At 35.0% G+C, this 17,728-nt stretch overlaps 1 pseudogene; it reads left to right on the plus strand.

Annotated features, from left to right (window-relative positions):
* LOC133070583 (RAB11-binding protein RELCH-like) overlaps positions 1-17,728 on the plus strand; it is a 77,486-nt pseudogene that overhangs the window by 16,581 nt on the left and 43,177 nt on the right.

A 17,728-nucleotide genomic window follows, 5' to 3' on the forward strand; every position in this document is an offset into this window, starting at 1 on the left:
GCCTGTCAGGTTTTTTCCTTGTGACCTCGTCATGGATGGGGTCCCAGATGGCCTTGCCTGCGCGGTATTTTCTTCATGACCTCGTCACGGCCAGGACATCCCATAATGGCTCCTGGCAGTTAGGATACATTTTTCAATGGTTATAATAATACCAAGACAGAAATTAAGCTGCCTTTGCTTTCCCCAAAGACTCTTTCCTATTACAAACTTCTGGAGAAATAGTATAATGGAGGAATAATGTATGATGATCACATAGCCTCTTACTTAGTAGGCCTGTGTGTCTGATTGAAAATACCAGAAAGAGAAAGTAATACTTAGAAAACTAACATTAGATACTTAACATGTAGAAAAATATATATCTGAAATCAACAACCAGCATCATACTTCACTATTCATGAAACTCAGGAATAAACAGTGAGGTCTGCTACACCACCGCCAGAATATTGGTTGATAAATATTTATCCTACTGGGTGTACATGTTTTAATACACAGGTTGGAGACATGAGACTAGCTAGTGAGGAGCTAAAACGTGCTCGTGAGTGTGAGCAGAGGGACAGGTACTCAAGAGGAGTTTCTGGTTACGGCAGTAACGGCAAAATAACTTACCAGGAAAATCTGGATGTTAGTTACGTGGTCAAAGAAAAATGAATAGAAAATTTGCACACATACACCCAAAAAAGGTAGATGGCCATTACAGCTTTAAAAGAATGTTCAAGTTCACCAGGAATCAAAGAGATGCATTATTAAATAAGACAATTTTATAGTATATGTTAAATTGGTGAGATTAAAAATAATACCAAGCCTTGACAACTGCTATTGTATACTGTGGATGGAACTCAGATTGCTGTGCTTACTTAATTTAGAAAGCAGTCTAAGCAATATGTATCCATCGCCCTATCGATATGGCAAAATCTCACTACATGGTCTTCATTTTTAAAAAGCACGTTACAGAGATGCAAGTATCCATTCTGTTTTTGCAGAAATGTATGTGTTCTTACACATGGGGAAAAGAGTTCAGAAAAGAGTATCTAGACATTCTGGGGGGAGGGGATTAATAATCTCTGATCATGTTTCCAATCTTAGTAATATTGGAATGGTTTTCTACTTTTTCATGTACCTCTATTTTTGTCATTATTTATAGTATGTGTATTTATATAATTGGAGGAAAGAGCTCTTATTTGCAGTAAGGTACAAATCATTGGAGAAAAGTCATATTTTTAAAAAAAAACAGGAAATTTTAGGTAGCATACATATAGTGATCTGAGAACACCATTTTATAGTATATATTAGTTATTTACCAGGCAGATGTATTCATAGGTCAGTGGTCTATTCCAGTCAAGCATTTTGTATTTTTACTTGTTTAAAAGATGTATAAGTAAAAAGCCTTAAGAAGTTTATCTGTTATATTTTGAAATTTATTTTTGTGACACGTTGTCTAACTTTGGTTCCATTTCAAACAGTAGAAGTAAAGCAAAATTATTTATTTTGTCATGTAAGACAATAAGAAATCATAGCTATTTCCCACTATTACAACTTCAGTTATTAAATTCTAGGAGTCAGTGGATCCTGGATTTAACTTAAATGTGTTTTTTTCTTTGGTCCTCTTTGTACATCCAGGTTTTTTTCCAACATTTTTTGGAAAATTTCAAAACTTAAGAAAGGTGGGAAAGAATCTTTACAGCTGATATCTACCACCTTGATTATGTGATTAAATTTTTACTGTGATTGCCTTATCTCCGATTTATACAACTCTCTGATCCTCTACCCATCTGAAAGTTCATCTTATTTTTTTGTGCATTTCAAATTAAGTTGCAGATATCGGTGTTGGTGGTGGTTTAGTTGCTGTTTGTTTGTGCTAAGTCACTTCAGTCGTGTCTGACTCTGTATGACTCTGTGGGCTGTAGTAGGGTCAGGCTCCTCTGTCCATGGGATGCTCCAGGCAAGAGTACTTGGAGTGGGTTGCCATTTCCTCCTCCAGGGGGTATTCCTGACCTAGGATTCGAACCTGCATCTCTCATCTCTCCTGCATTGACAGGCAGGTTTTTCCCACTAGCGCCACCTGGGAAGCCCTTAGTTGCTGAGTCGTATCCAGCTCTTACAACCACATGGGCTGTCACCTGCCAGGCTCCTCTATCCATAGGATTCTCCAGGCAAGAATACTGGAGTGGATTGCCATTTCCTTCTTCAGTGGATCTTCCTGACCTAGGGATCGAACCCAGGTTTCCTGCACTGCAGGCAGATTCTTTACCAACTGAGCTACCAGAGAAGCTTTTCAATACCGGTATACTTCCCTTTAAATATTTCAGCATGCATATCACTGACTTGGGCTCAATGTTTAGAATTCACCTTTTTTTCTTTTGAGGCAAATTTAAAGACAGTGATATATACGTCTCAAGTGTACTACTTGATGAATTTTAACAAATGAATACACTTGTGATGACCCAGTCTCCTGTCAATCAGTGTCACCCCAGAAAGCTCCCTCATACCTCTTCCCAGTCAGTCAACCCCCACTCCTTTCAACCCCCGACTCCAAGAACCACTATAATGATTTTTTCTACCATAAATTACTACTGTCTATTCTAAAACTTCATGTAAATGAAATTACACAGTGTGTATTCTGTATAAAGATTCTTTCATTCATCATAAAGTGTTGAAATTCAGTCATGTGGCATATATCAGTAGTTTTTTTTATTGCTGAGTAATATTCCTAATTTCAACCCGTTTTAATATGAACTTTTGAGATTTCTATAGTAAATATTGTTATTTGATATTTCTTGGTTTATGCTTAAATCAATTTCACCCTAATGAATGGTATACTTGATTTCCTGTTATTTGTTTATACTATCTTACAACATAAGTTAACAGTAAGTTGTTATTTATCAGATATAATTGAAGTGCAGAGAAATTAAATGCTTCTCTGAATACAAACACTGTGTTCTCAGAAGAGTACTATGTATAGAATTTCACTTAGTTCACCTTAATAGGAATTTAAACATAAGAGGTACATTGATAATAGCATAACTCTATTTGAAAAGTCAACCATTTCAATTATTGGCATATACTAATTGTTTTAAAAGGAGGTGGGGGAGCCATATGTGGATTTCAAATCTATATTTCTGTAATCTGCATTTATTTGCCCAGATAGTGCTTTCTAAACAGATAATCTATTCCTTAGAGCAATATATAAACAGTAAGTACTCTGTAAGTAGCATGCTTTAATAAAGAGTTGACCTATTGTCCCTTCTTTGCATTAGCATCTGATACATCGCCCTTAATAAGTGTCAGCTTTGATTTCTTCCTTCAAGTGAGAATTTTTACAGTGTGTTTTTCTGTTTAGAGACACTTAAAAATCTGCCTAAAGCTAAGAACACTCCATACCACCCCCATGCACTTAAAACACAGACCTCCTAAAGCCCCTGCACTCATCTTTTGCATCTCATATTACAAATTAAGTAAATGGAGTCTTCAGGAATCACCTTGTTTTCTCTCTTTTACTTAAACCCACATTCATTTCACTACCAGGACATGTTAGTTTTACACCAAAAAATAACCCAAATCAGAGCAATTCTTACATTTCTAGTACCTCTATTCTAGGCCAGATCTGATCATCTCTCATCTACACGCCTCTGTGCTGTGTGGTGTGCTAAGTCAGTTCAGTTGTGTCCAACTCTTTGCGACCCTATGGACTGTAGCCCACAGGTTCCTCTGTCCATGGGATTCTCCAGGCAAGAATACCGGAGTGGGTTGCCATGCCCTCCTCCGGGGATATTCCTGACCCAGGGATCAAACCCAAGTCTCTTAATGTCTCTTGCATTGGCAGTCAGGTTTGTTTTTTGTTTTTGTTTTTGTTTTTTTACCACTAATGCCACCTGGGAAGCCCTTACATGACTCTGATAGCCTCTCTTTTTAATTTTTATGTTTTAATGGAGTATAGTTGATTTACATAATAGCTTCTGAGCTGGTCTCTCTGCAAACCACTTTCCATACAGCAGCCAGTTTCTAAAAATGCATGTGTTTCTGTTGTTTTTCCAATGGACGTCGAATAAAATCCAAATTGTTTGCAGTTCTGTTGTCCTTAGCTAGGCTGGTTGCATTATACTCTGTGTGTGTCTTGTTCAGGAGTTAGAGATCTCAGCAGGGAAACTCAAGTTACTTCAAAGTAGTTTAATTAGTATGAGCATTTTTACCTTATAGTTTTAATAGAATTCCTATACCTTAGAATCATAGTTTATTAACTGGAAAAAAAAATCGTAGGTAATTGATTTCCAGTCCCTTATTTTGGCAGTTAAATAAAAAGCTGTTTAATCTTTTTTTTTTTTCCCCCTGTTTTTGATTTATTACAGATTGAGCCGGGAGCATCAGTACCCTTGATTCTTTAGACTTTGCAAGATATTCAGATGATGGTAACAGGGAAACAGATGAGAGAGTGGCAGGTAAGATTCTCAGGACAGATTTGGATGTTTTTGACATTCCAGAAATAATGAAATGGCTTGAAAAATTCTCTTCCTTCTATAGTTCAGTATGTGAATAGAATTAGACAGTTATCATACAAAGTTATATTACTAATTTATTGGCTTCAGGGAGCATTCCTGAATGTTCAGCTACACCCAGCTGCTCTTCCCGGTGACGCTCTGAGTTTTTGATTATGTGTACCTACAACTACTGAGTTCTGCTTACAGTTAACAGCTTATAGCCATATAATTATAAAACTGGTGTAAAGCAGGCATAAGTCAGCCATGGTTTAGTGCAAAGTTATTTGGACCTTGCTTTCCTCATTCCTTTTATCCCCTGGACCAGGGCTAAGTAATATTTATGTGGTATATACCTATGCAACTCTGCTGATGGTTAAAAATTGGTTTAAATACTTCCATGCTGATTGGTGATCAAAACTTTGTTTTCATTCCTTGGAGTCTCCCTGGCCGCCACTGCATCCCTCTAGAAACTTTATTTGACTTTCCTGTGATCCTGAAAATAGAGGTTGTTAATGCTCGGTCCACTCAGGGCTTCCTGGACTTTGCCCATTCCAAAAAGAAGACCAGCATCCTTTTTAGTTGCTTGGTTCCTCATTCCAGTCTCCTTCCCTCTCCACCCTCCCACCAATTTAGCCTTTTTGGCATCACCATAGGATCTGTAGGGACTTCAGAAGATCAATTTGTACCCTCTGTATTCTGCCCACATCAGATGAGGCCAGTTGATTCTTCTCGGGGTCCACCCTGAATTTACCAGTGTAGAAGCCCTGGCTCCTCAGATGTCCAGTGACTGGTACCTTTCTGGTGCTTCAGACTGTGACTGTCAGTTATTGAAGTAGTTCCTGAACGTCTTTATAGGAACTGTAGTTTTCACGGGATGTTGACTCTGAGATAGATGGGAAGCCACCCTCAGCTGCGTATTTTAACCCACTGGAATGGGGGGCACACCTAGCGTAGGAAAGATGCCACATGGGATGGGTGGAGCCTGTGAGGGCCCTGTGGGGTCAGGGAACATTCACACCATGGCTTCCTCTCTTCACCAACCCTGTTGATTCTTTTTTTCCCTTTACTGGAACAGGGTTGTTAAAACCTGCCATAAATTTGCTTGTCGTAGTCATCATGAATAAAGATGAGTGCTGTTGAGCGCTAATTTTTATATAGCACTCGCTCCTTTCTGAACATTTTGTAAATGTATGTTAACTCATTAGGTTATAGAATTATCCTCATCTTCCACTCCCCAAGAAACTGAGGCACTCAGAGAGTCTTAAGACTTAAGTGGCAGGGCTAAGACTCAAGTGTAGAATAGCCTAGCAACAGAGCCCACGGCTGATTGTACCATATGCCACCTCTTAGGGTGAAGGATTAAGTTTGACCTAAGTAAAATGACATTCCAATTTGTGCTTTTCATTTATTGCTTGAGAAAAGAGCTATTGAATGTTTAAAAACCTCAAACAGTATTACATGATTTAGGGGAAAAAATGATGTAATCATTTTTAGTTTAGCAGAGGCTCAGAGAGGAGTGAGCCGTGAGAACAACAGCAGTATCAGCTGAAGGGGGAAGTCATTGGAAGACTTCAGTGCAGCTGCCTCCTCCATAGTCATGGTTTAGTCGTGAGCATTGTTAATCGACAGCTGTGTCAAAAGAGCAAATCACATCAGTGATATCTGAAAATTAGCAAATCAAGCGGGAATTATTTCAATAATTTTAGGACTCATCCTCCTAATTATATCATTTGTTAAGTGGCATTATGTTATATTTAATTGTATAGTAAATGTTAGATATTATCTGTTTTATGTTATTTATTGTTAAATACATGGTATTTTAGTTTCTTTGAAACTAACCAAATATATTTAGTTTTGTATATTGTATTATTGTTCAAATGGTTATGTATTTGAAAATAACTTCAACCCAGAAATAGACCATGTAATTATTTTCATTCCTCTAATTTTTATTTGAAAACCTAAAGTCAAATTTAAGAGGTTCATCATCATTCTTGTTATTAGGTATGTTAGTATTTTTAATTAGGGGAAACATGGATGTAAAAGCAAGATGTTATAACTAAGCAAAATGCTATAACCAAACATAACTAAGAATGAAAATTTTAAATAGTTGGTAGGTTTTTGTTTTTCCTTTTTTTTAACAATATAAATTTATTTATTTTAATTGGAGGCTAATCACTTTACAATATTGTGTTGGTTTTGCCACACACTGACATGAATCCACCACGGGTGCACATGTGCCCCTATCCTGAACCCCCCTCCCACCTCCCTCCCCATCCCATCCCTCTGGGTCATCCCAGTGCACCAGCCCCGAGCACTGTATCATGCATCGAGCCTGGACTGGCGATTAGTTTTGACCTTATATTTTTATTCTAAAGATTATACTCTTTCTCTAAGTTTGGGGAAATAAAGTAATTTTTGCTTACTATATAATGCTAATATATAAATACATGTGGTCCTGAGAAAGACAAATACTATGTGATATCACTTATATGTGGAATCTAAAAATAATACCAGTGAATACATATATAAAACAGAAATAGATTTACAGACATAGGAAACAAACTTGTGGTTCCCCAAAGCGGAGAGAGAGGGGAGGATGGGACAGGTTAGGAGTACAGGAGCAACAGATACGAACTACTAAACATGGGTTTACTTCATAGCACAAAAATTTATATCTAATATCTTGTAATAACCTATAATGAAATATAGGCTACAAAAAAATGGGATGACACCTAAAACTAACACAATATTATGAGTCAGTGGTACTTCAGTATAAATGAATGAATGGATGCAGTCTTTCATCTTCACTGGGAAAAGGAAGAAAATACATGTTATTACAAGATAATAGCCTTTAGACTCTTAGGGCTCTTGTACCATAGCCTGTTGTTGAACCATGTGTGTGATATGTGGCTGAAAATTTAAATTAATCACAATTCTTATTTCCAAAGAGATTTACTTTAGAAAGTAAATCTCTTTACTAACCATTGGTAGTAACTTAGAAGCTAATTGAAAGACCAGTAATTGAGAAGAGAGAATTATCGTGTCATCTGTCATTGGATCACATGTAAACCTTACTGAGAAAGAACAAAAATCTCTGTTTGATATTCCTGTACCAGTCTTGGGCAGAAGGAGTTTATAGATAACACAGGTTTTGAGTCCATTGCCCCATGATGCAAATGTAGGGTCTGCTCCAACCATTAGTAAACTGTTTATCTGACATATATATATGTGTGTGTGTGTGTGTTTATATATATATATATATAATTTTTTATATATATGTGTGTGATATATATATATGTATGTGATGATTTTCATCATCATTTTCCTAAATTTAAAAATCTGGTTATTTTTTTGAGTCTGTGCGGATATTCTTTAAATGAGGAAAAGATCTCTAAGTGAATATATGTTTATAGAGCACCATTATTTTGAGTTTTGTGCTAAAAGAACTAGGACTAAAAAATATTTTAAGATAGTAGTGATACACACTTAACATATATCCCAAGTCATGAGTGCCTGATCTTTAACTAAGCACTCAAGTACCCCTGATATAATACCAGTATTATCCAACCTTGATTGAGAAATAACTGTTTCAGCTAATCTATAATGGCTGATACTGACTTAGTCATTAATTTTTTTTGTAAGATTATAATATGCAGTATTACAATATACCTATATCTTTGCAGTTATTACTTTAGTTCCACTAAAATTGCATTCAACAGTGTTGGGCTAGTAGAGGGTTGGGGTAGTGGAGTGAGCAGGCTGGTAGCTGGTTCCTACAGTGTTTTTTAAAAGCATTCACTTCAAACATTCTTATGAAGAATTATAACATTTGAAAACTACTTGGAGGTTGCTTGGTATAATGTATCACTTTACAAAGTAATAAGTTTTGAGTTTTAATCCAATATCTTTTAATAAAGAAGTGACAAATTCATATGTGTGTAAATATATCTGTTCAGACCTTTCATGTAAAACTTTTTCACATAACTGCAATTATTTGATCATACTGTGCCTTCATAGAGATGTGCTGTAGCTTCAAAGATATGCCTTTGTCTTTCAAAGTCTGTATTATATATTAAGATACATGCAGCAGAGTGAATTCATTTTGATAAGCACTAGCTTTAAAAGCAGTGGTAACTTTTAATGACATTTGGCAATGTATGTGTAGATGTGCATAAAAATATAAATTCTTGCTGTCTGACATGGGTTTTTCTGGCTTTCTGTGCCTTGATCATTCATTGTTTTCCTCTTGGTCACCTAAACTTTCACCAATTGAATTGAGGTTTTTTTTTTTCTTTTTTTCCCCCACAGTTTGTGTTTTAACCTTTTTTTTTTTTCATATTCTATCATTTTGGTGCAGGGCATTTCTGATCTGCAATTGTTCTGTAATATGTCTTAATAAATTGTAAGTGATACTGAAAGTATGATATGTATACTTACTTTGCTTATGGTATAGTGAAGTGCTTTTAAATCAAAACCTAGAGTTTTGAAATAGAAGAAAACTAAATCTATTTTGTACTTACCTTACATGTCGAATCTGTGCAGTCTGACTTTAAATACAAACTCTTAAGAGTTTCCAGAAGTGTAATTTTTAGGGAAAATGTTTCTACTTTGTTGCACAGAAATGTTTGCAGATCAGCATTGCTGACGACCAAAAAAAGAAATAGTCATATACACGTCATCTGATTTTTAGCTGTGCTTCTGTGTTGCTGCAGTGAAATTCTATGCATCAAAATAATTGGCCTTCTGTACTAGATGTGATTCAGTTACATCTTCAGTTTTTAATGAAAATGTGCAAACTGAGTGAATTCTATTTTTTCCATATATTTTTATAGCTTTGTTGTCTCTGATAGCATTTCATTTGCCATCTTCTTTTTTCTGTTTATTAGCCAATCAGGAAAAAGTTGCATCTCTAAAGTTTTAAATGTACTCATCTTTATGCAGAACTATTTAAATAATAATATTTTTAATATTCAGTTGTGACAAAGATCACTTAATTTTCTCAGAGCTTTTACTTCACAGAAATGACTGTTTCCGCTCTAATACTTTTTTCTTCATAGCAGTATTTATATATTTTAAAGAAAATTCCCAGTAAAGACATAGTTAAATCTTGCTCATGATGAAACATTTCAAAAAGCTCATTAAAATGTTTCCTCAGTATTCATGTTTATTGTATTAGACTCTGCAGTAAAAGGAGAAATCTTTAAGTTTCATTAGTACCTCTTACTGTTGAACAAATATCTATTTGAAGAGTTGTCAGAAACTTTGAAATTCTACCTAATTTTATTCAGTATCCTTAGATAACTACACTCTTAGAATTGTACACCATCATTTGCTTTAGAATGATTTTAATTGTAACTTTAAAAACAAACATATGTCTATTCTTTGGCTTTAAATGAAACCTAAAATAAATCCCTTGGAACTTTTTTTAGATATGTGTTTAACATATCTGTGCTTGTTTATAGAAGACATATACTTTGTAGAAAAATTGATAGACATCCCACATTTGTAAGATACTTAAAACATACTTCTTCAACATCTTAATGAAGGAATATATTCACTGTTTCTGTATGTTGATTTATAACATTATTCTAGATAAATACTTTGTTTTTAATCCTAAGATTTTCTTTAACTGTATTTGCTAGGACTGCATCTAAGTTTTTTCTTTTCCCCTAAAATTATGTCACCTGGAAACATTCCATTACATTTCTTACCTAGACTGAGTGAAGCACAACACCTAAGGTTTTTATTTGCCTCAATGAGAATATGCCATAGATTTTGTTTTTAAATAGAGCTATTCCTTGTCAGACAGCTAGAACATTTGATCAGTAGTCCCCTGTATTCTACAACTATGGAAAACATTCACCAGTTTGCTTGCAAATCAACTCTGCTCCATGCGTTCACAACTTTCTTAAAGATTGCATGCTTTCTGTTTTCAATACAAATTGTAATTTTTTTTTCATACCCATCCTTGCTTTTTATTTTTTATTTTTGTTTCCTTTTTCTTGGTTGGATGCCTGTGTGTGTTTATTCCAAATCCCTGTCCAGTCCTGGAATTTGAACTACGGAAAGCCAAGGAGACCATTCAGGCCCTCCGAGCCAACCTGACAAAGGCTGCAGGTGGTGTACATACAACTTTTTTGAGACTTTTTCTACTTTGACGATGTAGAAGTAGCTGAGATATTTTCAAATGTAAAAGAGTAAAATATTATTTGTATTTCTTCCACCAGAACATGGAGCTCCTTTACAGGAACGAAAAAATTACAAATCAAGTCCTGAAATTCAGGTGGGTGAATGACAGATCTGAAAGTATCTTCCATGTGAAATGGTAGCACACGTATTGAAAGAGAAGACTTACAGTGCTGTGTCCGTCTTTTATCCGTCTCTAGGAGCCAGTCAGACCTCTCGAAAAGAGAGCTCTCAACTTCTTAGTCAGTGAACTTTTGTTGAAGAATAACTACAAGCTGACATCAATAACCTTTTCAGATGAAAATGATGATCAGCTACAGTTTCCTTTTTTTTTTTTTTTAACAATAATTTGTTTCCTTTCTAATTTAGAATGTACTTATTTCCTCTTTTACCTAGCTTCTTTAGTTTTTTTTTTTAAAGTTATACATACAGTAAAATTCCGTAACACCAAAATACTGAAATAGAAAAGAAAGAAGATTTCAAATTGATGAAGATTGGTTTCTATTTTAAGAAACTAGAAAAAGAAAACTAACTGAAGTCCAAAGAAATTGAAAGGAAGGCAATATTAAAAATGAGAATGTATCAGTGATACAGGCAACAGAGAAAAACAGAGAAAAATTAATAACAACAAAACACTGGATATTTGAGGTTAATGAAATTGGTAAACCTCTAGCCTGACTTATTAAGAAAAAGAGACAAGAAGCAAATTATCAGAATCTGGAATGAGCAAAGTTATATCACTGTAGATATCTACTAGACTTTTAAGGAAGAAGTAAAGTAAATGAACAAGGTTATATCACTGTAGATACCTACCAGATATTTAAGGAAGAAGTAATACCACTTCTCCACAAACTCGTCTAGAAATTGCAGAGAAGGGAATTGTTCAAAACTCATTCTATGAGACCAGCATAATTCTGATATCAAAACCAGATACAGACCTGGCTAACAAAGAAATTTACAGACTCATTTTCCTCATGAGCATGGATGTAGAAAATCTATATAACATTTTACCATATCAAATCCAACAATGTGTAAAAATGCTAATACACAATGACCAAATGGTTTATCGGAGGAACATAAGATTGATTAGTCCAAAAATCAATCATTGTAATTCACCATTTTAAGAAAAAAAGAAATCATATGATCAACTCAAGAGAAAACATTTGACACAATCAAACGTATCTTTCCCGTGAAAGCTTTAAAGAAATTAGGAATTGTGAGGAATTTCCTCAAATTCATGAAAGACATTTACAGAAAAACTATCACTAACATCATACTTAATGATGAAAGATAGGGAATAAACAGGAATATCTGCTCTCACTACTTCTGTTGAACATCATACTGAGGAATCTAGCCAGTACAAGGCAAGAAAAAGAAATAAAAGGCATATATTTTGGAAAAGAAGAAAGAAAACTTTCACTGGTAACATGATATATATATATAGAAAATCCTATAGACTGCATTAAAAAAGACACTATAATAAGTGATGATAGACAAGTTGTAGGATACAAGATCAGTAAACAGAAATGAATTGTATTTCTGTATGCTAGCAACAAATAGACGTTCAACTTTTAAAGATACCATGTACAAAAGTATCCAAAAAAATAGGAAATACTTAGGGGTAAGTATGATGAAGGATTATACACTGAAAACTATTATACATGTGGAAAGAAATTAAAGAAGACATAAAGAAGAGATATATTATGCTAATAGGTAAGATTCAGTGTTGTCAAAAAGTGTCAATTTTTGTAAAATTGATTTGTACATTTAACACAATCCTAATCAGAATCTCGATAGCTTTTTTTGTAGAGGTTGGCTTATTCTAAAATTTCTATGGGAATGGAAATAACATAGTATAGCCAAAACAACTTTAATAAAGAAGTACAAAATTAGGGGACTTCAGCTATCTGACTTTAAAGATATTATAGTTCAGGCAGTATCTTATTGACATAAACTTAGACAGGTCACTGGAACTTAGTGGAGAGTCAAGAGATTAACTTACACATAGATGATCTTTTGATGTCTAACAAAGCACAAAGTAAATTCCATTCAGAAAGTATAGTCTTTTTTACAATTGGTACTGTAACATTTTGATATCTGTATACCTCCAAAAATGAACTTCGAACCATACCTCACACCATATACAAAAAGTAATTCAAATGGATCATGGATTTAAATGTAAATTCTAAAGCCATAAGGCTCCTAGAAGAAAATATGGAAAAATTCATTGCAACCCTGGAAGGTAGGCCAAGATTTCTCATATATGACACCAAAGGTATGGTATTCTTCATCAAATATTTGTTCTCATCAAAGTCAATAACTTCTACTCTTTGAAAGCAACTCTAAACAAATGAAAAGATGAGCCATAGATTAGGTAAAATATTTCAAGTAACATATCTGATAAAGAATTTCTATCCAGAATATTTAAAGAACTCTCTAAAGTGAATAATTTTTTTAAAAAGACCCAATTTTTTTGAAAAATGGACAAAAAATTTATACAGATGTTTCAACAAAGAACATATATGGATATCAAATAAGCGCATGAAAAAAGATATTCTACATCTTTAGTCATTAGGTAGATAAAAATTAAGTCAGATAGATAGATAGATAGGTAGATAAAAATTAAGTCAGCACACTTACTAGAAGGTTTAACCGAGACTGTACCAAGTCTTGGCAAAGATGTGGAATAAGGAGAAATATCATCATTGCTCTTGGGAGTTCAAAATGGTGCAGTCACTTTGGAACATTTTTTGGCAGTCAATTTAAAAAAAATTAAAACCTTCACCACCTATATGACTTGATCATTCCATTCGTAGATATTACAGTCCAAGTGAAGGGAGATGTTCATACCAAGACTCTACACAGTGTTCACACCAACTTTATTTATAATAGCCGACATTAGGGAGACAACCCAAGTATCCAAAAGCAGGCAGTTGAATAAAAAATTTTGATGTATTGTTACAGTGAAATGCTAACTCAGCAATAAAAAATAATGAACCTCTGACAGATACAACAACATAGATTAGTCTGAAAATCAATAATCTGGATGAAAGAAACCAGGCAAATAGAGTATTTGCTGTATGCTTTCACTTATATAAAATTCTAAGAAATGTAAACTTGTAACAGTGACAGAAAACAGAACAGTATTTGCCTAGGTACAGAGCATCTGTGAGGAAAAAAGGGGAAGTGTTACAAGCAACCAATAAAACTTTGGGGAGTGAACAGTTCATCTTTTTTTTTCATAGCTTTGGTGTTTAATCTTTTTTTTCCCCCTCTGCTTCTGTGCTGGGTCTTCATTGCTGTGCTGGCTTTTCGCTAGTTGCAGCGAGCGGGGGGCCACTCTGTAGTTGCAAAACACGGACTCTAGGGATGTGGGCTTCAGTAGTTGCAGAACATGGGCTCAATAGTTGCAACTCCCAGGCCGTAGATCAAACAGGCTCAGTAGCTGTGGCACACAGGCTTAGTTGCTCCAGGACATGTGGGATCTTCCCAGATCAGGGATCAAACCTGTGTCTCCTGCATTGGTAGGCAGATTCTTTACCACCAAGCCACGAGGGAAGCCGCCAAGTTCATCTTCTTGATTGCACTGATCTCTTCAGGTGTGTACTCAGATGTCAAAACTTCGCAGATTGTACATTTTAAATTAGCTTGTGAATTTAAGATTTCCCTGGTGGCTCAGACGGTAAAAGCGTCTGCCTACATGGTGGGAGACCCAGGTTCGATCCCTGGGTCGGGAAGATCCCCTGGAGAAGGAAATGGCAACCCACTCCAGTGTTCTTGTCTGGAGAATCCCATGGACAGAGGAGCCTGGTAGACTACAGTCCATGGGGTCACAAAGAGTCGGGTTTAAATTATGCGGTTTGTTATTTATTAATTATATACCCCAATAAAATTATTTTATAAAGGGCAGTGCAAGTGCTCATCATTATTTATTCTTTAACCATTAAGTGATGTTTAATGGTAATTTCAACTGACCTTAAAGCAATTCTATCCTAGAGCCCTCACTCCTTTCATGTTTAGCCTCTGCCTAAAATGTAAGACTTTTTACCTGATTTTGTTTTTTGATCATTTATATTAGTGGCCTGATTTTATCTTCATGGCTCTATTGTTACCTAAGATTATCTCTTATCTGCCTTGACTAGCCTATAATCTTCTTGAGGCTAAACGAATCTCTTGTTCACCTCTGTATCTGCATGAATAGTAACACTTATTACACACTTATTGATAGTTTTCTTATATTTTTATCTGCATATAATCCTTGTCTTATTGTTTTTTGGTTCCCTGTTGCCCATTCTTTCCTGTACTTCCTGTCTTTCCTTTCTGTGGTGCTATGTGAAATTTTCTTATTGTAAATAAACATCCTTCATTTTCAACTTCTCTCTGAATATCCTTTTTTTTTCTAATTTTAGAAATTTATTATTTTTTAATTCTTTGGTTGTGATGGGTCTTTGTTGCTGCACTCGGGCTTTCTCTAGTTGTGGCGAGCTGGGGTTACTCTTCACTTTGGGGTGCATGGGCTTCTCATTCCTTGGTTTCTCCTGTTGCAGAGCACAGGCTCTAGGTGCATGAGTCTCAGTAGTTGCAGGTTGCAGGCTCAGTCGTTGCAGCCCTCCAAGTTCTAGAGCTTGCACTCAGTAGTTCCAAGACGGATGGAACCTTCCCGGACCAGGGACGAAACCCAGGTCCCCTGCATTGACAGGCAGGCTCTCATCCACTGTGCCACTAGGGAAGTCCAGAATATCCTTTTTGCTGTAAAGAAAACTTGTCTCTCCACTGAGGACCCTGTTTCCCTTATTTTCCAAGTATGAGGTGGGGGTGCATCTCATAGTCTAATCCTAGACACTTCCTGACTCCCAGGATATTTATTCACCGGGCACATACACTTTGACATTATCACACAATTATGTTGAATTTTCAAGATAGTAGCAATAAGGAAAAGATATATCTCAAAAATGCAAGAATAAAACTGCCACATGGATTTTTTTTATCTTTTAAGATTTTGAATTATGGGATGATGTAGGATTAAACATTCCAAAACCTCCAGACTTACTACAGCCCTACCGAGATTTTGGAAATCATCAAGTAACTGGAAAGACCTTGTGGAAGTGGCCAGCAGTGTAGAAGAAGACGAATTAGAGGCTCTGACACCAGTTTTAGGCAGCCTTCCTTCAACCCTTGAAACTCTGCAGACTGTAGAGGTGAGAGGTATTAATCTAGTCCACAAAAAGTGTTTAAGCCATGTCAAAGCAGACTATGAGATCTTGAGTTTCTGTTTTTCTCCCATTTTGATTTTAGAACTCCTTGCTAGTGCAGAAATTAGAAGATAAAATTAGTTTGTTCAATAGTGAGAAATGGTCTTTGATGGAACAAATCAGAAGACTTGAAAGGTTAGTACTTAATCATCATTTCTATAAAACCTCTTAAAATTATTAAAGAAATTGACAGATTATATAAACATATAAGATAATATTTCAGTGGAAAGCTATAATTTTTCATATCCTAATACTTCTGGGGGAAAAAAAATCTTATAATTGCTTATATACTTAATGTGTTCTTTTCCCCCCAAAAGTTGTTAATCACTGTAATAATCAGAAAATCGTATATGTCTTAGAACCAAGGAGTAAGATATTTTTTACTTTCTTCAGGTTGTATCAGTAGTAATACATGCTAGTGTTATACATATTTTCCATTCATGTATTTCATTTAATTCTTATACTCATGATGTGGGTTAGATGGAATTTTCCACATTTCGCACACAAAGAAGGCTCAGTGATAATCCAAAGCATAGTTTATAAACCATTTTTATGTTTTGTAAGAGTTTGTGGCTACATTTCTATATGAAGCATCAATATATATGGTACAGAAAAGATTAATTAGTTGCCAAACCACTTTCTATTAACATGTTATACTTTTAAAGCATTAAACCCAGTATGAGGTTTATGCTATTGCCAAAGTCTTAAGAAATACAATTCTTCACTAGTAATTTCTCTTTCTTTTACAGTGAAATGGACTTCCTCAAAAATGAACACTTTGCCAGCCCTGTAGTTTGTGACTCTGTTCAGCCTTCTTTGGATCAGTCTCCCCACAAAGACTCTGAAGACAGTGGAAAGAAATCAGTTATAAATAGTTTCGACAAGGGAGAAAACAAGGATGTCCATCTTTCAAAATCAGATGAAGTTGATTCCACTGTTCCTAAAGAGAATTTTCCACATTCTTTCCTCAGGAGAGAAAGAGAAGGAATACCATCTTCTTCTCCATCAAGTAAAAACAGAGTCCATTTTGAAAAACCCAATAGGTTAGTATGTGTTCTATGTTTTGAAATGCATCTTTCAGCTATTTAGTACATTGTCAAACTAGAAGAGTTTCAGTTCTTATTTTGCAGATCAGATGCATGAATTTTTATGTGTCTGACATGAACTTAACACATAGCAGAGTCCACATCATTGCAAAAAAATCACAAGTAATTACTAAGTTAAATTGTGTTGAAGAGGAATAGACCATAAATGAACTAGGTCCTATTTTAGCTAAGTACTGAAACCCATAAATAATATGTATGTTCTGTGTGCTGTATTTTACCCAGTGTTTTTTACCTTTTCTGTGTTCTACAGTCATTATCAGATTCAGTAGAAAGCTTTGATATTAAATAGTTACCTTTACTAAAAAGGCGATTAGTTCTTGATCTTAGTCCTTTTTCCTGTGTCTGCCTCCATTAGTAATGTTGTGTCATGAATATTATCTTAATTCATTTAATTTTTATTGAATAGCAATGATTGAATTTAGATGACTAAAGCAGGGTCCCTTGCCCATCATGATTATGTTTCCTAGTAGAGGAGACAAAAAGTATTTACATTATAATGTGAAAAAAGAATATTCTCTAAGAGAGGAATATTTATTGAGTTCTTTTTATATGTCAGGCACAGTTCTAAATGCTTTACATATGCTAGCTTAGTTAATCCTCACACATACCTTGTGATGCATTCTGAGCCAGTCATACTTCCTCCTCCTATTAAATGGAGGAGTATTAGAGCAAGTGTTGGGGTGTAATAGGAAAGCAGGACTAATTTGTTTTA

The sequence above is a fragment of the Dama dama genome, chromosome 15 (genome assembly GCF_033118175.1).
Source record: "Dama dama isolate Ldn47 chromosome 15, ASM3311817v1, whole genome shotgun sequence".
Taxonomy (NCBI): Eukaryota; Metazoa; Chordata; class Mammalia; order Artiodactyla; family Cervidae; genus Dama; species Dama dama.